This window comes from Monopterus albus, unplaced genomic scaffold (genome assembly GCF_001952655.1).
Source record: "Monopterus albus unplaced genomic scaffold, M_albus_1.0 scaffold15.1, whole genome shotgun sequence".
NCBI classification, from domain to species: Eukaryota; Metazoa; Chordata; class Actinopteri; order Synbranchiformes; family Synbranchidae; genus Monopterus; species Monopterus albus.
The window spans coordinates 397,347-419,282 of record NW_018127895.1 but is presented as its reverse complement, the minus strand read 5'-3'; the positions used below and the strand labels follow the sequence as shown (position 1 = coordinate 419,282).

The 21,936-nt window shown below is 41.2% G+C and overlaps 1 long non-coding RNA gene across 1 annotated transcript in view; it reads right to left on the bottom strand.

Annotated features, from left to right (window-relative positions):
• The window catches only part of LOC109955513 (uncharacterized), a 142,031-nt gene that overhangs the window by 105,165 nt on the left and 14,930 nt on the right, over positions 1–21,936 (bottom strand). Inside the window, exon 3 of the long non-coding RNA XR_002274272.1 lies at positions 17,957–18,069. This is a non-coding gene — a long non-coding RNA (uncharacterized LOC109955513). The remainder of the gene's footprint in view (positions 1–17,956; positions 18,070–21,936) is intronic.

Genomic DNA, 21,936 nt, shown 5'->3' with positions numbered 1-21,936 from the left:
GAAATTGTAGTTTTTGTTGTTATGTTGTGTTTAGAAAATGCGCAATTGTCTACAATTGTGTAAACCGGATCTAACATTAGTTTAATGTTTTAAATTGATTATTGGAAGATTTAGATTACCTGCCTTGTATTAAAGGGCATAAGAAAATGCTGTCAAACACCACATATTAAAATTAATAGATGGTTCTAAGGCTCTGGATGCTACAAGTGAAGTTAAATGTACATACATATAGTAAATGTGCCACTCTTTGCTGTCTTCTGTTCTATCTGTAATTGTACTTTATTGCCTTCATACTTTAGAAAAAGCCTTTAATAAATGCTAATACTGCAGGGTCATATTAGTTTCATCTGGTGACATTTCAAGGCGAGGCTTAGCCATTGATTACTTCTCTATGCTTTGTAATTGTTTCTTCAAGTACTGTGATTCTACATGCAAGTGAAGTTCCATGTATGGATTTCTTTCCAATTAAGGTGGGAATTATTCACAGGGGGCTACCCCTTGATGGTCTGCAAACAATGACATAACATTGGAAAAACATTTTTGAACCAATCGATGAAAACCAACCAAATGATGTTGGCTGAATGATAAAACAGCGCCACGCTCTGGACCTACACCATCAGGCTCTTAAGAAGTCTGATGTCAAGTAGAGTGACACACTAACAAATAAACACTCTCTGAACAGGCCTGATCTTGTAGTCTCAGAAGCAGCTCATTCTGCAAGGATTCTGCAACCAGCTAGGGATGGAGACTAAGCAGGTAGGGAGTTGAGACCTGTGGGGAACACTGTTCCAAAGGAATGGCTTTATGGAAATGAGGGTTAAAGGGAGCATTGTCCATCCTCTGATACGGAGACTATGAAGCGCTGACATTTGAACCCCCACCCCCCACCCCCTCCAACATGAAACCATGTTATATGAGAGGGGGTCACCATTCACCCTAATCACGGCCGTGACATGACATGCTGTAGGTTGCCCTTCAGTGTTAAATATTAATGTCAGCACCGCCGTACTGCCTTGATGGGTGTCAAGACTGACACGTGCACTCTCTTATTCTGTATCTCTCTCTCTTTCTGTTTCTATTAAAATTCAACAAAAACACAAACAACACAAAAAACGCTAAGGCATAGGCTAAAGGTAGAGGCTTTTATGTGTTTATAACAGCAACTGGCCATTAAAATCTATACATTACTGTAAATAAGAAGGCATGAACTATTTCCCACACTATTGTGTCATTTAACTCAATGCATCAGCGTGCATTGGTTATAATCTGTCCAATCAGACACAGTCTCAAAGACTGCAAATGAAAGTGAACCATCTAGTCAATTCACCAGACACCTTGTAAATTTGTGTTCTTATTAAGTTGGTCTCAATAAAGTGAAATAAACAAATTTGTGTATTCAAATCCAACATGTGGCTTTATGTCATTTTTTGATTAACATCCATTGTTGAGGTAGGAGTGATTTCCTTCACATGACCCAATCTAAAAGATTCTGGTGGTGACTTGAGATCACTGGAGATAGTGCACTTCTCCTCTAGCCGTGCTGGCTCCCCCATGATAGGTGTCAAAGATATTCTAATGAATGTCAAACTACATTTCAGTGGGCCATGCTCTGTACAAACCACTGGAGTGGCCCATCTTACAGGGGCTGCCAAAGCCCCTCTGCTCTAAGCTCCCCACCACTCTCTTCATGTTCAAGAGGGTTAAGAAGATTAATCAATGTCAATGTCTTTTCCCTTTTGAAGCCAATAAGGTGCACACTGTCTGGCCATGCCCAACAGAACATCACTTTGTTTCGTCGCACAGCCGCCCCTTGGCTGCCCTCGCTGACCCCCGGCAGTCCCACTTGTCAAAGTCAAGGGGGTGTTTGGCGTTTGGTAGAAACTGGCCTTCCAGATAGCACTCAGCTCCGCCCTGCTTGACCTATTCTCTGATATTTGACCACTCGGTTGCAAGACACTTGCTCTTTCGAGCTGAAATGTCACTGGGGCATCTTGTCAGCTCACAGACACCTCGGCCTGACAAGCGATTTTACTTTGGTGTGCTACAAGGCAGAAAATACAGGGCCGTGGCCTTGACGCACAAACTGTCAGCTAGCCAGTGGGGTTACTAGTTGCTGACTTACTGCCTAAGTGTTAAGGCACAAGTACTGGTAAAAGATGTGTGGCTGGGACATTCTTTTAGTATCCTGGAAAATGAAACTAGCCTGAATGATATGGGCCCATGACCTCTGGATAGAGAGAGAGCATACAAACCTAGTGTAAATGTGATGTTTGGTTTAATTAATATGACAACAAACTTAACAAAGCTGACCACCTTTGACTTTCCCTATGCAATCCACTATACTTTTAACGTTCCAAACCTCAGCCTCTCCTCCCCATCATTTCTTTTCTTGTCATCTTGATGCTTCTGTTGTCTATTCACCTTTAAGGTTTTTACTAAATCAGCATGTTCTTCAGTTAAATGAGGGGAAAGAGGCTCACCTCCCCTTTCTTTGACCACCAGTGGCACTGCAGCATGAAGAAGAAGGATGGGGATTGGAAGTAGCAGTCACATCATTTCTGGTTTGCGCAACCTGCTCAAAGTTTGCAACTAAATGCTTGTCTTCAGTCGAGCTGACAGGGGAGAAGTGGGCGCTCAGTGAACCATGGCCGGGCTGCCATGAAATGACAGGAATCATTGGCATACATTTCAAACAGCCTCGCGCTATCCTATTAAAGTGCCACATCCCCACTTTAAAACAGACAAGAAGGAATCCGCTTTGATAGATAGAGACTAAAATGGCTTATTGATTTTCTCAATCCTTTTTTCTTTGTTAGGAACTTTTAAAAATTAGCCCACAAACTTATCTTTTTTTATTACAACAGATTGCAAAAAATTAGGAAAGTGGTCTCCTGTGACATCACAGCTTCTGCATAATTACATTTACTGAAACATTTAAATTATGCAATTAAGGGAATACCACAGCCCCAAATTTTAGCAACAAGCTACATTATGATTACACCATAAATACAGTGAATTAAGCTGTGGGCTTCAGGATGAAATAACATGGTGCAAGCTCATTATTAATAATAGAGAGCGTTGTTAAAAAAAAAAACTATTTATCATGATTAAATTAAACTGAGCTTAGAATAATCCTAAAAAATATCTATCTTTATGTGATAACTATGACTAATAATGACCTTTATCGTGCAGTGTCCGTGACTCATATGATTGATTACTCTATGTCCATGTTCTAATGGTGACTAAACATTTCATGCAGAGTACAAGTATTCTGCACACTGAGGTGAATACTGTTTTTATATTGCAGTTTTATAGTTGTTTTTATTAATATATGGATTATAAAAGATGAATAGAACAGACATGGCAATGAAAGAGTATTTTATCACAGAGGTACTGTTCACGATTTGACTGCTTATAGCCTTTTAGCTTAACGGCTTGACTCGGCTACTTATAGTGCATTTAACCCATTATGACAGAGGAAGTATGGAGAAGTAATGGTCCTTTAAGCAGTTTACAGAGCTGTTAGTTGAGAAGTAGGGAGTCATGAAGTAGAATCAGACATGGAGTGAACATTTGGACAAAGGTAGAAATGTTTGAGGAATTAGATTTTAAAAGTGTATCTGATTGCATTAAATAGGTGCTCAGCTTTTAAGTGATACTCGTGAGGTTAAGACTGTAAGAATGACTGCACGGGTTATATGAAACACTCAGTGAGTGTTAACGTCGAATTACAGGACTTCTCCAATGAAGCTTATCTATTTTATGTCAAAGAATATTTTTAGGATTACTCTAACCTTTAAAACTGAGCAATGTGTTTCAGTAATATGCGTTGCTTGTAAATATTGTACTGTTTCCAGAATAATCAAATTAACAATTATCTAAGTGCTGCCTGATGCAGGTGGTTCATTCACTGTCAAGGGGCTTGTGACTTGCTGCAGGGCTGGATCTGATCGGTTATATCTCAGACATCTTTATGCTAATGTGAAATGCCTACATTTTATTAGAAAGTATATTATATTAATTAATTCATTACATTTTGGCTAAATTGGCAATTAAGGAACACCTTGACACAGCAGGTGAAATTAAAGGCAGAGCTCTGAATGTCTGTTCTGTGGTTCTGTAATGTTTGATACAAACAGATCCACATAATTAGCCTAATCCGTGACTGTGGCCGGACAAAGTCCTAACAACCTTGTCAAAAGACCGTGTTCTGGCCCATCACTTTCATAAGGCCTACATTATGGATCGTTGAGTATGTTGAGACATCCATAGCAGGGAGATCTGCTGCCAAAGCTTTATTCTTACACTACTCAGGACAAATATTATAGCCATAGATGTAACATTGTGTAAAACACAGTGATCCCAGGGCCAGGGCCATCTTCGTCTCATCTATCACTCAATCCTCCCTAATTAGAATCTTTTTGTCATACTGAAAGAGGGGCACTGAGAAGCACTGCTAGGGCGTGAATTGTACAAAAGAGCAGCTCTCATTTCCATTTGACAGTGTGATGGTGATTGAATGTGAGCTTTAGGAAGATAAATGGGCATCCCGCAACCCTCTGACACTATGTGTTAAGCTGCTCTATAACCCTCCCAAGGGAAGCGTTTAACAGTGAATATTTTGGGGTCTTTTCATTAGGTTCTGCTTCGGTTTGTCAATAACTTGAGGTCGCCCACTCATTGCCATTAAATCAGTGAATTTAAAAAAAAATCACACTGCTAAAAATGGGGAAAATGTGCAGCATAGTTAAGTAAAGTGGCATTTTTAGGTAGTTATGTTTTTTAAAAAAAAGCACTATACCAATAATACAATAACACCATATATCTAATGAAAAAGATATTTTCATTAGATATATTATGAATATTTAGTCTGATAAAAATGATCTTGTAACACATTCAAAATGACATGCTGACACGTGTCTTTGGTTTCTATAACATATGTAATATTAGCTGCACAATGTTTAAAAAAAACTCCTAAACAAGAAAAAGAACTCTGTTCAATGATCAATTATTACAACTATTACTTTATTATCAGTCCGATTTGTGATAACAAAATAAGGTTTATTCTCAAGGTCAGTATTTAACTTTCCCCTAAACAATCTTCATTTGTGACAGACTGTGGGTACGCACCAGAGGGGATGAGTGAATGTAATTGGGTGTACGAGTCAATGTGTGTAATGTGTCTGTGTTTGTGTTTGTGTGTGCAGGGAGGGTTTGGTCTCTCTCCTTAACAGCCCCAGCGGCCTTGCTTCAGGCCCGGTGACAGGGCTCTGTCTCTCAGCCACACTTGACTGGGTCCCGCTGACACTCAACTGTCAAGCCGGCAAGCCCTCAACCACCGCCCTAACATGCTCTACAGCTTCACCCAATTAACTTGCTTTCACTTGACATCGTGGCAAAAAGCTTCATAATAGGTGGCCAAGGTGCAGTGTGTCTGCTTCCTCCCCTCTCTGACGACTAGCAGCGCGCATACACACACATTTCAAGCATTGCTCTCACCATCCCCCCCCCGCCCCCACCACTCAATGCTTTTGTGCCTCTGAAGGTCTAGCAGGCCTCTCTTGGCTGCCTCTGCCTGCTCAGTGCACTGTGACAGGGGGAGAGCATTGATCCAGACGAGAGGGATGCAGTGGGGTACAAACAGTGCTGCATGGCAACGTAGGTTCACAGATCCTACTGGACACGTCTCAGTATTCTCACTATAGAAAACAAAACTACATATGCAAATATGCACATTTATGTGCATCTGTGCTTGCGAGCACATGTTAATACATGTCCATGGATATTTTGCATTTTGGTGCATGATATCGATGTGTATTTCCAAATGTGACTCTTGGAGAGTGTGTTTGTGGAGCATAATATGGCTCTCTCTCCAGCTCTCTCTCTGTTAGACATTCAGTAAGTTGGACACTAAGCCAGACTGGGCGAAGGAAGGAAAGCAATTTGACCCCCGACTGCGTGTTTAGGGAGGAGGGTCTTGAAGCATGTCAGCGGCGCTCAGGCTCCACTTCCCCCCTGTGTCCTTCCTATTTTTTCCCTAGTGCCAGGCCCAAACTTTGAAAACATCCACCTTAATAGGACCTAGTCAGCGAGAGCTACTCTTCCGTCTATCAAACTGTGATCCGAGGTGTCAGCCTGGGCCGGCTTTGACAGAATGTCTCCAAACGAACAGTACAATAGTGTTTCCTTCGCCAGCACTCAGTTACTCTAGTGTAGCCACCTGGCTGCCTGGCCTCTCCATCTCACTAAACCTCCTCTCCACTAGTTCGCCTGCTTGATTTCACCTCATAGTAGAACACCTTGCAACAGTGGGTTGACTGACAGCCACAAGCCAGCCTAATTGTCTTCTTTTCCAATTTAGAGCACACTGGAACACTTCCGCCTTATTTCCCTTCTTAAGTAGATGAAATTCTTCCTGAAGATGAAGGAAATATGAAGTAGTTCATCAATATTTAATCATAATGTCCTTTCAAACATGATCTTTAGTTTTGCCAGAAACCCCATCGATAAAAGAATCTTTATGTATAGTTCTAAATTATATGTGAAGTAGTTATAAAATTCATGAACTAAAGTTTTTATTTGCCTGGAGTGGTTTGACCCAAAACAAATGTTTCATACCCCAAACTCCAAATCATTTATGTAAAGAAAATAAATACTGGGCTTAAATTCTCACAACATAACAATCCCAATTCATCCATTCTTCACTCTGCCCAAAAGAATACAATTCACAGCTGTCAGGCCCTATGGCATCCCAAATTTGAACAACATCGATCGAGGATATTGACCATTCACCAGATGCAACTCCCTCTGCTTTAAAACAGCATGCTGAAATTATAAGTGCCCTTTCTATTAAACAACAGGCTCCCCAGTGGTCCACACTACTGCAGAAGTAAACACACATATGAGAGGTGAAAATTAACATTAGTAACCATTAGACATGCATAAATTTGTATCACTTGCAATACCCAAATGGAAATTTTTAAAATGTTAATGAAATACTGTATTCTATGCAATAACATGATTTTGTCTGGGTCTTGTAATACTTTATACTTCTAAACCTTTATATTTTCAGTGTTGTGCCTCTAGGCATCCTGTTCACTGTAGACATCCTCTGAAAAGACTGAGGAGTATAAGAGACATGGAAAGCCGGTTACTGAGTCATTTGGTGTCTTGTGTTATTTGGAATGGTCATCTGATTGTGCTGTTGAGTTTTAACTATTAATACACAGTCCAGGCTGCATTACAGTATGCTTGAACTGCCAGAATCTCTCTGATGACTTCCACAGCCTAGGCTTTGTCCAATAAATTAAAAATAACACAGCCAGCTTTTTGTGAATCTGAGCTTCTTTTGCACGCTTACCATTTTGGTAAAGGAAAATAAAATCCTTTCTCAAGGCCCTGAGTCCAGAATTGCAACCGGAGACTATAGGCATGTGGCTTCATCCAGACCTTCAAAACACACCTAAGCTGCAGTGTAGTGCCAGTCCCAGTCTCTTGTCTCTCCTCAACCAAATGCACCCCTTTGGCCTTTTGGCTGCTAGTACAGTTTGTCATTCAAATTGTATGAAAGTGTACTGTAGAATACCATGAGGAAGAGGCAAACTAAGCCCCAGGTATACACTGTAGCCTCTTATAAGCACTACTTGATGTTGTTTTCTCAGAGAGTGTGTGTGTGTCTGTCTCCCACTCGGTTGTGCTGGTGTTAAGATGGCAAAACTTGCCCCTCTAACCATCACTGAGTCAACAAATGAGTCCAAGGTACTACTGGAGGAGCTCCCAGTGGTTTTGCAAGTTCCTGCCAGAGTTGGTGGAGACACACTTACTTATGCACACACTTGCCCAGACATACGCACACAGACAAACCAGCTAGTCCCTAGGACATTCATGTGGTTTCACATGTAGTCAACCACCCAAACAGACCATTTTGGTCTTCCAGTTCACTTTAACATTCATATCCACACAGCATACTGCCACAGTATTACAAACACTACACAATCATTTCCTCTGATCTAAATACAGTAAGTACTTTATGGTGCTGTGGAAACATATATACTTAAATAATAAAAGGCTTTATGTTAATGTTAACGTTTTATGCTTCAAATTCCATGGCATTGCTGCTTCCTTTAGTGAATTTGCATTTCATATAAGGAAAGGCAGCTTGTTCTCAGGAGTACCATTAGAATAAGATAAGTATTTAGCTTCAAGGAAAAAGCCTTTGAAATGAAGCCCCCTCTCTGTGATAGTAGAAGGAGCAACATATCTGAGATGGAAAGATTCATCTGTTGGAGCAAGATTTGGCTAAGAATATCTTCAGGATGGATGTTACATACGGCAGCCTGTATGTTTGCTGCCCCACTGTTTCCTCACGCATCACATAATTGAAGTCATCCATTGCATTAAATGCCATTTTAATCCAGCTGGATTAATTATTTGATTTTACATTTAAGAAAAATGTGAACACCTACATACTGTAGCTTAACTGCAAACTCAGTTGTACTGCTGTTGTCATGGGAGAAATAGCAGCCTGGAAAAGAATTAAGTGAGAGAGAGTAAGGAAGAGAGACAGAGGGGTGGGAATGGTTAAAAGAGGAGGAAGGGGCAGTATTTTAATGCCTGTTGTCACCACATAATGTCCTCACTACGACAAAATGCTGAACCAGAGAAACCAGAGAAGACTTTTATGAAATCCCCCTGCTGCCTCAGACATATCTCTGGGATATTCCAAGAGCAAAACGTATAAATCTGGGTCTTTTCACATCCAAGTGCCTCTCCTGAACACCGAATTCACACACATAAAGACTGAGACACTAAGTCCCTCAGGACCTATGACTGCAGTTTGAATACATCCTGCACACTACTGGGCCCTTGTAGGAGCCAGCCTTGGCTTACAGTATATTGAGGCTATAATAATAACATGCTCTCAGTAAGACTAGGTGTTGCTACTCTCTAAACTGTCCTGTTACTATGGTCTTAAGTTACATTCCATTAAGAATCTGGTTATTACTGCTGTGAGACTTAGCAGAATGAACCACGTCTCTGAGATATTTGTGGGAGGGTTAAATCCGGACTATTTCTGATTATAGTTTAACACAGTTGAGGGAGCCAGAGAATCCTGTGGCTGTTGTTTAGTTAGTTGTCTCTGCCATGCGCCAGTTAGATTCCACTGCCATGCCAAGATTTGCTTTTAATTCACTTTCTCTTCCCACAGCTTACATTTTCTCTTGATCTCTCATCTAGTTGTGTGCTTTTTGGGTATGCACAAAGCATTGGTGAATGAATGTGTGGGCTCATGAATTTATTTGTTTGGGTGAACCACGAGCCGGCGAGCTGAGGAGGAACTGTCATTTTGTGTAAACAGTCATGAAACACAAGGGCAGAAAGGCGCAAGGAAAACAGTGAGGGAGGGGAGGGAGAAAGAAACTGGAAAAAACAAAAGGAAGACAGAGGTGTAGCATGAAAGAAAGTGACGCTCATGCAGGGCCTGGGGCACAACGATGGTAAATGCTGCCCACTCCCTACCTAAAGCTTGTAGACAGGAGTTTAATACCGGTTATAATGTCGGAACCACAGAGCAGGAAAAGGAGGAGGGGATGGTGGGACAGGAAACACTCTCCCCACCTTTTTCATGTCAAACACAAGTCTGTGTGCGACTGTCTTGCTGCTGACACCTGAGGAACACATTAACATCCTCCCTGCTCCTCATCAGCCCCATTACCTTTCTCAAGTCACACTTGTACACATACAGACACGATTACACAGATATAAATAGACTCCCTTTCACACACTCACTGACCGTCTTTGTTGCTTACTCCTGGGGTCGATTAGGTTGCAGGACCGGGCCTGTCCCCATATGAAGGCTTTTAGTCCCACGCCCAGTTTGATTTCCCTTCTGCCTCCCTGATTAAATCAAGCTGGACATTTCTGTGGAGGTGGGAGAGAAGGAGGGAGAGTAACAAGGAAGGGGGAGAGGATCTCCTGCCAAACTCCAGGCATGCAGCGACATACTGTTCCAGACAACTCACACAAACTTGTCTTCCTCTAGGTTTGTTTCTCTGTACAGTCCTTCCAACAAGCCCAATGTAATGTCACTGAGTGATGAGTCAGAAAACAGTGGTTTCTGTGGGGATGTAGGAAACAACAGAAGGTAAAAAGCTGAAAAACAGTCATTCTTCCTCATCAACCTGCGGCTCTGTTACACAAACCTTCATTGATCTTCCTTACTGCTTTCTGACAGCTCTGCTGGAACAAATAACTAAGTACCATGTCATACATACAGTACGTGTCCTACTCTTTTAGGAAGTATTTGCATGTACGTGCATACTGTAGTTATGTATGTGCATAAAAAAACCTATGGATCTGTGTGTGCACTTGTAAAGTTAAAATGAAAACTAAACGCTCTCCATTGTCTGGCTTTTTTTTTTTATTCTGGAGGTCTTAAACCACTTTACACACTGACTCCTTCCACCTCCTCACATACAGCCCCATGATGTTTAAATTAAAGAGGCAAGGAGTGCAGGCGGTTGGAGTGCAGAATATTGCAAAGGAGAGAAAGAAAAGAAGTTTCCTGAACATAGTTGAAAATTATTTTCTCTGGGCAGTTTTAAGAGTCGACATCCTGTGCTGGAGTTCTCTAATCATCACCAGCGCAATTTACAATCAGAACACACAGCAAGCCAGTTCAGACCAGCTCATCTGTTGACTTTGGCCCCAGCTGAGCTCTGCTGCACTTACGTGTGTGTCTATGTGTGCATGTCAGTGTGCTGTTGCCATTTGAGACTTGGGTGACTCGGCAGTGGGCCCTGACAAGGGTGGGGTGAACCTCTGTGGGGCTGAGGCAACCGCACACATGCACATGTTCCCTCTCTTCTACATACACGTTTGCCTGCTGTTCTTCTTTGCGCACAGGCAAGAGCCATAAAAAACCCACTGGAAATGCACTTGAGCAAATATGTGCGCATAAGTAAGATTTGCCCCCATCCCCTAAAACACACACATACTTTTATACATATATCTTTTTCTATACATACAGGCTGAAAAAAACTGCTCCCTCTCCATATCTGTAATCATTCACTGTGGCCATGGTTAACGCACATCCCTTGTGTACATCTGTGTGCATGTGCATGTCATACTCAGGATGCTCTCCCACCCACAGTTCCCTTGGCTGGCCTCAACCTAGCCCCAGCTCAGCGCGGTGCTGTGTGTCTGCCCCCTCACAGGCCCCGACTGTCCCGACCAATGTGCTTCTGATTAGGTGGCTTAATTACAGCTGTAAAAACAATGTTGATATAAGCCTCAAAATTGCAGTGTGTCAGATACTATTAGCCAACCTTGGACTCCAGCCATTGTTATCCAACTCCTCTAGCGACCCTCCCCACCTCTCCCCCTCTCCAGCTCCCTTTTACTCAACCTTATGATTTTTACTCTTCCCTTTGCATTTTCTTTCATGTCACAAGCTGCAACACAGGCATATTGTAAGAGGCCAAATGGCCAGTAAATAAACAGCAGTGGCATGCAGACTGACCTCGACAGTGCCAGGAAAGCTCAACAAAATACCAATGTGTTAAAAACACATGACGATATAAGCAAAAAAAGAAAGAAAAACATCCACTTTAGCTGTGAATTACACTTCATTTGTTTAATTGGCTCTTTGGCCTGAGATGCTTGACCTTTTTTCAGTGGTCTGTGGTTGTTCAAAATAAGGGCTTTGGCTCTTCAACAGAGTAAGCGGATATTCTATTAGCAAACACTGCAAGGCAGTGAAGGCTTCCAGAGAGAGGAGGTCAGACAGTCTGGGACAGGACACAAGGCTGTGTGGTGGGCTCTTTGTGTTTCAGTGACAGTGACTAAGGAGAGGGAGCATGAGGTGTGCCAGAAGTCTGGTCCAGGGTAAATTCGGCAACGCCACTGAGTGGAGGCAAGGAAGAAAAGCAAAGTAAAAACCTCAGGTATGCAAATCTTGGGTGGTCCCATCTTTGAGCTGCTCTAAGAGAAAGTCCCCTTTTTTCATTTTTTCATGTCTCCATCTTTGAGGCTGCTTCAACCTCCTCTCTCCTGACACCAGGTGTTGTGGATGAACAGCGGATATTCAAAAGGGGCAGTGAAGAGACCAACAGGAGTGTCAGAAATATGACAGAAAGGTGGTGGAGAGAAGTGGGGGACACGCCAATGGTGTGTTTCCAAACCCCAGAGGCCTCCATGGTGGCCTGCCTTGGCCCTGTGGCCTTCTCAGCAGCTGGCACTTCAAGGTTTCCCAAATATGTAATGGCATAGCTCCAAATTCACATTGGTAAAAAGAGCAAGACAGACCAAAACGAAAGTGAGGAAGCAAACTACCCATGCCTGTATTGATTCTTTTGGACCGGGCAGGGTGTGTTTCTGCACTTCCCAGCCTTGAAAGGCCGTCTTGTCACTAAAGGTGGAGGCAATACAATATGCCATCATTTGAATAATAGATGACCGATTCCTAAGTAATCAGTGTCCTCACAACACAGTGCATTCTCCCTCTCCCTGGTGGAGAGAAAGAGCTTAGCCTGTTTTTGTCCCGATGCCTTTAGAAGCAAAAGGTAAAAGCTTTAATGCACTGAAGCCACTGGAAGTGCTGCCTCTGAAGGACTCCCCCTGGAATCAGATGGTGTGTCTCTCCTTATGAGGGGGCCTATCAGAGTGGCCTTCCAGTAAGGGGAGTGAAAAAGAGAGAGAGAGAGAGAGAAAGTAGGAAAGGAAGACAAAGTCACTGAGTGTACAAGTGTGTTGAAGGAAGGCGTGTGCATGCATTTAGATGTGTAAGTGCACAATTATGTGTAGGTGGTGCGCATTAAAGTATTTGTGCTCATGTACAGTACAAGCATTTTTTGATAAGTGCCTGTGTGTGTGTGTGTCCAGGAATGTACAGCCCTTTCCTCTAAACAGGAAGAGAACACAGTTAAAAGCATCACCACCCTTTCCCCTCATACAGAACGGAGATCAGCCCAAAAGAACTTTATCGGTGGGCCAATCTGATCCTGCTCTGAACCCTTTTCACACTTTCCTTACATTTCCCCCAAATTTGCTGACTACAAAGCACATGGCAGGAAACATCAGAATACTTCTATCAAGCTCTAATTTCTCTGCTATCTACAAGACGTGAACAGAGCAACAGAAAACAGCACGCCGACTGTTGTGGGAAGGAGCGAGCCAATAATTCTACAACAGCTTATCTAGACAATAGCTGGTAATTAGTGAGTCAATGTGTTGTTTCTTTAGGTGAGCCAGGCCATCAGGTGGTGCCAGCCCTATCCAGTCGCACACACACACACACATGGAGCAACTCCAAGGGTCACACAACACAGTGTCCTCAAAAGACACTAAGCATGAAAAAGCATGTAAGGCTGTGACTTCTGAGACCCACAAAATAGCTACTGTGATATACAGTTTAACCACTGCATTTGTCTTGTTAAAGACCATATCCATCAAAACAATATTACTGAATTCAAGCTTTTACAAACCCTGGCACAGACACACATTAATAAATCCCCTAGACTGTGCATGTCTTCTATAGCTAATGATTCACTTGTACATCTGGTTATTTAATCTCCTTTTTTGTATAAACATTTCTACAGCACCAAGCATCCAAGAAAGTCATGTACTGAAGCTTTAATCAGATTCTTACACCACTTTAATCCACATTTTTTGATTTTGCACACCTGGCAGTACTCTGGGTTTTAGCCTAACAAAAGAGGACCACTAAGAGATACTTCTAAAGTGGTATGCAGGATTTGTTCTTATGTAATCTGTGCAAAAGGTGGAGAGACAACAAATCTTCATGGCAATGTACACCATCTTACCATCACTAAATAAAGTAAATAAGTTTCAGGAACATCCTTTCCTCGAGCCTTCACGTGAAGCATCCAATCACAAACTGATTTCAACAAAGGGGCGTGTCAATCTGTAAGGGGCTTCCATGAAAGATGCTCTTGTGTATCCTCACTTAGAGCTCCTCTGGGAAGCCTCCTCGCTCTTCAGAGCAGAAATAAGAGTTCTGGGACGTCCTTCATCAGAACGAACTGATGCGGGATCAAGGACAGAGGAACAATAAAATAAGGGGACCTGGGAGTCACCTAGAGTATGATGCTGATGTACAAAACATTAGCACTGACAGTGTGTAATACTGCATGCCCACTCTACTAAATCGACTTTTGGATTTAATGGCAAAACCTTTTTACAGCATATCTGCACACGATTCACATGGGTGACCAATCTGGACATAAACATGGGAAATTTTACTGAAAGGTGACAATTTCGCATCTTTGTGATTAATTGAAAAAAAAAATCACTAAAACATAAATTATTTATTCATTAGTTTCAGTCTTTAATTGTTTTGTATCTACACTGAACCTCAGTTGTAACTACTTCATCTTAGTCGCTTGCGATGCTGTGTTTATTCTAACTGTAAAATTGTCATTCTCAGTCTGCTTTTACATGATTTGTAGCTATAATATCAATAGTTTTTTTTTTAAACCAACAAAATAGCTAGTTCAGATCACAAAGAAACTCAAGACTGTGGTAAGGAACATGCAACGTACAATAAGAACATGCACTCAGTTCTGTTTTGTCTGCTGATATGTTTGTAGGAACCCAGCATGATCATTTCAATATCAAAGACACATGCTCACTTGATTTGCATGAACCAGGGGAGGGCAGAAGCACATGTGGAGCAAAGAGGTCGTCCTTAACCCAATCAGTCAAAACATGTTATTTGTGAAAAATCACAATTACAAAATGCACTAATATCATAACTTCTCAAAAATATCCAATTATGATTTCTTTTTATCCTTTAGTACATGCCGCTGCCATTTTCATTAAGTTGTGACAGTAAATTGAAACATTAGTGATGAAACAGGCAAGAAACTCTCGCCTCTAACTCCTGCTGAGGAAATAAAATTGAGGAGACAGTGAGACTCAGAAATATGCTGAAAATGTCAGTGCTGCTACTTGAATAAGGCAAAATTGTTTATTTTCAGATTCAGCCACATCAAGCAGTTTTTTTCTTGGCTGCTTGTGGAAGAGCTTGCATATTCATGGCCTGCCTGTTTTGAGAACCTGTCACTGGGCCTGGTATATAGTTCTCCCTGCGTTTCTGTTTCAGGATGGCTTCAGAGGCAAAAACATTCCATTTAACACCGTCCAGGTGACACGGTCAGGTAGAAAAAATGACAGCCGGTGGAGTCCGCCCTAGCAAATGAACTACCGATACAGGAGTCACCTTCTGTCACTGCCTATGTATCCACATATCCATATACACACAAAAAGCACATATACACATCAAAAGGACATTGCACCCCAAATATAGACTCAAACTTAAGCACAGATCATTACTTGCATCCTCATACTTCTCTCTTTTGGCTGGGTTAAATCCAGCAAAACCCCAGCCTTATATATAACTTGCCTCCTACCTCAGCTGGAAAAGAGCGAGCAGAGGAAGGAGGAGCTGGTGAGCGCCAGGCAATCCAGTTCTCACAGAAGAACAACTATGGATTTATGACTTAAACCTGACTAGGTATAAGGTCAATTTAATATTGAAATTCATGGGAATAACTTGCCTTCAGCATAGACAGCTACCTTCATAAGTCTGAAGGATTAATAAAACAATTGGGTGAGTGATTTTTGCTGCTATGAAAGTTCTCATTGACAGTGTATCCCCATGGGTCTGTGAAACAGAATAGGTGTTCGATGGGAGAACAGCATATCAGCATGGCTAACAGCCAGGTAACGAGTGCTTCACGCTAAAACCAGCCACCGACTTAGTATGTGCATATGTTTGCATGCATCTAAAGTTGATATGCATGTGCTTTGCACTTGATGATAGTATTGTGTACTGCAAGTGGTGTGGTATCAATCCAGCTTCCTCCTGTCAGGCTATAGGACTGCTGTGTTCCCCCTCCTCCCAACCCCTCCCTCTGCTGCACAGCCTCTGTACATGGAGAGCTCTGCACAGTCCCCGTGGAATCTCCCGTGTCAGTACATTACCTTATAAGTGGAGGCACTGACTGTGGGGACTCTTTGATGCACATTCACATACAGTACAAACACAATTGATCTTCAGCAGAGCATTGAAAGGGGGGTGCTGAAGAAAGATCTATGCACAGATTACAGGCCTTCTTGTTGAAAAAGAACTTTGTGTGCAAGAAGAAGCAAAATGTTTTTTTGATAAGGATGTGACATGGCAAAATCTTTCCCTGGAGCCAGCCACTGAGTGCTGAACTCTATCAGCAATCTGGGAAAGACTCATAAGCACCACTGTAAAATGTAATACTACCCTATCTGTGCAGGCTCACATCGGGCATAATATCACTGTCTGTATTAATTATACATTTCTTTTTCTTGTTGTATGAGGAGATTTTCCCCTTAGGGATGCTAAAGTAATGTCTCCATCTCATGACAACATTTGCAGCTCAATTAAAAAGTATTTATGTCAATCTTCCCCGGTGTGGGTGCTGCCAGTTCACCATATACAGTACACAGCAGTAGTAGGAGGATGCTGTCATCTACTCGCCACGAAGTGTCAGAGACCTTAGGTTGTCATGACAATACAAAGGGGTCAAACTTCAGCACTGACTTTCTCTAAAGGCAAAATAAATATTCCATTCCATCTCCACACTTATTGGCAAAATGAATTATTTACTTATTATTGTTTTTTCCTGAAAATGGAGGGAAAGCATATCAAAAAAAGAACGAAATCAGCAAATGACTATTCAATTTCTTTCTGCATTTATATTCAAAACTGTTTAAGAGAAGGGCGTTAGTTGGGTTCAAATAAATACTTTAAGATGTGGATGTGAGCTCAGACAGCAGTCAGCATGTTTGAAATAAATAAATAAATGCATAATAATAATAATAAATGGAGTGTTTTTGCTCTCAGTGAGAGGAGAGCCCTAATGACCACAGATGCCAAGACTAAGCAGTTCAAACAAAGGGAGCTTGTTTTTTCATACATGACCAAAAACAACCTTAAAGATATTCTAAGTAAAAACAAAACAAAGACAGTGGCAAAAACTGATAATGGAATTATATTGTCTGGTGAAGAAAGGCCAATCTGAACAGTCATAACCTACTCGTTAGCTTTCTCACAAGTAGTCATAATTACATAATTTGTAAGTGTAAAAGCAGAAGAATTCGGAAAATTTCAAACAATAATTATGCATCCCCCCCCCCCCCTGCACTACTTAATCTGCAGCCTCACACTGCTGCCCACAATGCACGCTATATTCTACTGTAAATGCTTTAGCTGTCCATATTTAGATGAGTTGCGAATATAAACAAGTAAGTGAGTGAAAAGTCCTTCTTGGTCTATTTAAACCCTCCCCCGCAGGCAACAGTATTTACAAGGAAACGGTTATCATTTAGTCTCTGTTGCGGATCAAAATGTCAAGCTCCACAGAGAATGTGAGCGGTGCTGTTAGGGCCAAAAGTGCAGTTTTAGAGCCCCAGGATCTGAGGGAAAAAACGATTTGCAAATGCCCAAATATGCTTAATTGACCTGAAATATAGCCTGTGTGCAGGAAATGTTTGAAATCAATACGAAGAGTGAAAAGAGTATCCTTGAAGGAACATTTCAGAGGATTACACAGTATCTTTCGGAGTAGCAATACGAAGAATGCAAGAATTACAAAAACAATCAAGAAGTCATGAAAGGTCGTGCGAGTTAAAATTACAGTGGTTGCAACCAATTAAGAGAGTGTGAGGAACAGCTGTTTTTCACCTACTGTAGCAGACCAGTAGATTATATGAATGTTCTGTGGCCGCGAGTACCATTTCTGAGTGAATCTACACATAACGTATTCCCTCTGTATTTATTTATTGTATGTGTTTAGTGGGGTAAATCAATACACAGTGTTCCCAGCCATGATTGGATTCACAGTTAGTTCTAATAAGAGACTCCCTGACAGCGGGTGTGTAAGATTCAGCACAGCCAACCAACCTGAATGTCTTTCCTTCACAATGCTATCCTTTCTCCTGTCCAGGTGCCTTCTGGGTAATGGTGTTCCTCCCATGTGGCAGGCAGGCGGTGACAGCTCCAAGATACTCTTTGACCTGAGAGGAAGCAAAAACAACATCAATGGTAATTCCCCTTCAAACACATTAACTGGGATGAACTGGGGCCCATGGAGCCCCTCCGAGTGAACTCGTATTGATCGCAGAAATCCATGAATAAATTTAGCACTAATTGATTTTTTTTTTCTCCGCAGAAAATAAATCTCTAATTCGGAGTAGAGGCAGCAAATGTAGCAGATTGTACAGGCACCTTTCTGACTTTAAAAACTGTAGGAAATACATTTTGAGAAGTATCTTAATAAGCTACAAAATACTCACTGCCGTTTTCAGTGCAGTCACAAGTGTCATCATTTTGTGACTTAACAATCAATAAAATAGTCCATTCTCGAGGTCTGTTGTTTAACAAACAAAGAAAATTCATCGTGTTAAAACTACTGAAGCAACAAGTTCTGAAATTAACCCATTAGATCCTCTGGGCTTTGGCTTTCAGTGGGGACTGAAGTTACAGTTGGGGGAGAAATGGTGTGACACATATTTCCAAGAGCTCCCTGTCCCTTCACCTTACCGGTTGAAAGAATGATACCATCAATACTGAAAAAATATATTTAAAAAGACTATAAGCAGTAAGTATAAACACTGCACTTGGCTTACAAAGTGAAGGAAGATATTCTCTCACAGAGGTGAAGAAAAATGGTTTAAGATCAGTGAGCATTTTTTAATATTTACAAAAAGTAATCCAAAGAGAATGTCCGAACTGTTTTTGACTAAAAAAAAGAACAAAACCAAATGCCTCTACAAAAAATATTTTTATAATCATGGCATATTTTAGAACAGCAAAAGATTAAAAGGCAAATTTTTTTTTTCTTACATCTCATCCTTATATTTTAAAGACAAGCAATTTAGCCTAAAGATGGGTGTGGTTTTAAGCTGTGCATTAGTTATATAAAGATTGGTGAAAACACTCTGGAGCATGTCACTCACTATTTAATCAATGGATCTTGAAGTCAAATTACACAGTATCTTATTTTATATAACATGTTTTCCCTTTGCTTTTCAAATTGATTGCTAAAGCCAAAATCACTGCTCAGTAAAAAACAACTGAGTGATACAGATGGTAAGTGCAGGTTTTATTCTATGTTGTGATAAGTCAGAGTTTGTATTTGAATAAGGATATCTCTAATATTATATAACAATAACAGTTCAATAAATCACTTTTAATAACTGGGGCAGATTTGATTGTATATCTTAAGTTGAAAACTTAAATAGGAGGGTGATTATTCTTAGAAATGATTGAGGAGTCTTGATTTAGGAAGTTGTAGATTCAGGTATTGTACTGCCACCTACTGGCTGAGACCTTTCTCAAAGATGTCCAATCCATCCGAGTGCACTCAGATGAGTTCCTTATGATTAAAATTGTTCAGTGATTTCAGGAAGAACAACTTCAAATTCAGTGACACCAGTGGAAGTGAAATACTGCATTTTCTTTTACTTCACATGAAAAATAATATCTCCAGTCGTCTGCTTTAACTAGGAGAGGATGTGTCCCATGAGTGCCCTGAATAAACATTGTGTCCTGGGCCCTGTAACGCACATGTAGCTCAAGATGTGGTTATGGTCTATCAAGACTCCCTTTACTGACAAACCTCAACTGCTCAGTCATGCAAAGAAAAAAGCATTCCTAAAATGCTCCTTTTTGTTTGATGGATGAGTTGCACATTTAATGGCTGGGCATTACCTCTACAAATAAACCAGACTTGACATTGCCCCGTGCTGCAACATCTGGGACGCCCCAGAGGCAGGATCAAAGGCCTTATGTGTCCTTGGACTCTATCTGTGCCAAACGTGCATGGTGAGCTCAAGAACGGCTATTCGATGCATTTCAGTCATTATCACCTGCACTGGCTGTGTTTGTTAGTCATCAGCTATTTCTGTTTAATGTGTTACAGTCATATTCCTCTGTGTTCTCATCACGGTAACAGCAGGGCTGAGAGAGGCACAGCTAGACAATAATTTCAATCAATTTATTACTTTATTTTCCCACAACCAAATTATATCTTTAGCTAAGTGGAAACATGAATGCAAAGTTGAAAATCAAGTGCTAGACTGACTGATCTTTTTAGCAGTTTTCCCACTGACACATCAGAGCGAACAGCATATCAGCTCTGCTCTCATCTGTACTATACTATGGGGGATGTGCTACAACACAATCCACATTACTTGAGCTTTGTTTGGAGAGAGCCAGCCAACTGCATAACCTTAATTAGTCAAGCTGTAGTCATTCAAGTGATTACAATGCCCCGCACAGTAGCGAAGAGAAGCATCTGTCACTTAAACTAAAATGATTTCTCAATCTTTCCATTTGGGTGGAATAAGTTTATCGTGAGCTCGCAATAACACGGCTTTTCTTAAAAGCAGACTGAAGAAACAACTCACTGAATACAGTATTTAATACATACCGAGGATGATTCTTCATCAAGATAAAACACAATCCTATCTACGGGTGCAACTAATGGTAATTTGCACCAGCAGTAAGTCTGTCTTTTTTTAATCCATCAATTAATTGCTTAGTCTACAATATGAGATGATAGGGGAAAAACACCTATAACGTATTCTCAGCACAGTTCAAAACACAGACATTCCATTCACAAGGATATGTAACAGAGAAAAAAACAGCAAATCTTTTCATTTGTGAAACTTAAGTAAATATTTGGAATTTTTTCTTGATTTATAAAAGTATTAAAATTTTCTGTTGAGCACCATTTCATTATATTCTGCTATTGTAACTGCATTACATTCAAAAAGCAAAACATATCTTTAACATTACTTTAATTTTGCCATGGTAAAAAAAGGACAAAGTAAGGTTTATCTGGGATCGCTTCTTTTTTCCCAGGTTCTTGAGTTTCATTGTGTTTGCCATTTCTAAATCGCCCCAAGGTTCTACATCTGCTGTTCTCCAATGTGCACAACTGGAGAAAGAGGCAGGATGTCACTTTTGTGAACCAGCCGTGGCGAAGAAGAGGGAAAATCCAGAAAAACGTAATCATCAGAAAAGTGGATTGGGTGGTGAAGCTGGGGCCCTGTGAGGGGCAGGGTGCAGGGATGGCCGCACCTCAGCAGATGTGCCTCGGTGTCACTCCACATCCACAGCCGAATGAATCACCCCACAGATGTTCAGCGTCATGGCCAGGATGTCACACCAGCAAAATACACATACACACAGCCATGCAAAGATATGCACGTGCACACACAGTCCAATTTAATAAACATTAGAAGTGATTCCACAACTGGTCAGACCGTCATTTTGACCTTGACGTGACTCTGACCAAAAATAACAAAACATAGATTTCACTCAGCCTGTAGAAAAGTTTTTGCAAGTTGGGGGGGAAGGGAGAAATCCCATGGTGTGCACAACATACACACAACACCCTGCTTGAAATGCAGTCCTGCTCAAACTTGCTGAGTCTGATGAAATGTTTCTGCAGCACAACATATTTTCAGACACTCTTTTTGATCTCTGACTTGTTCCATCTGAAAAATCTCAAATCAAATCAAATTTTATTTGTATAGCGCCAAATATCAACAAAAGTCATCTCAGGACACTTTACAAAGTAAGGTCTAGACCTTACTGTTATCAATATTATTACATAGGGAAAACCCAACAAATCCCCCTTGAGCAAGCACTTGGCGACAGTGGGGAGGAAAAACTCCCTTTAACGGAAGAAACCTCCAACAGACCCCGGCTCTTGGTGGGTGGCCTTCTGCCTCGACCGGTTGGGGTGAGTGGATAGAGGAGAGACAAAAGAAGAAAAGCAACAAGACACAACAATCAAACACTGATCAGGTCGATGTGGCCGGTGACTGCTCATCAGAGATGTAGAGCTCCAGGGCCAGGGCAACCTGCAGAAA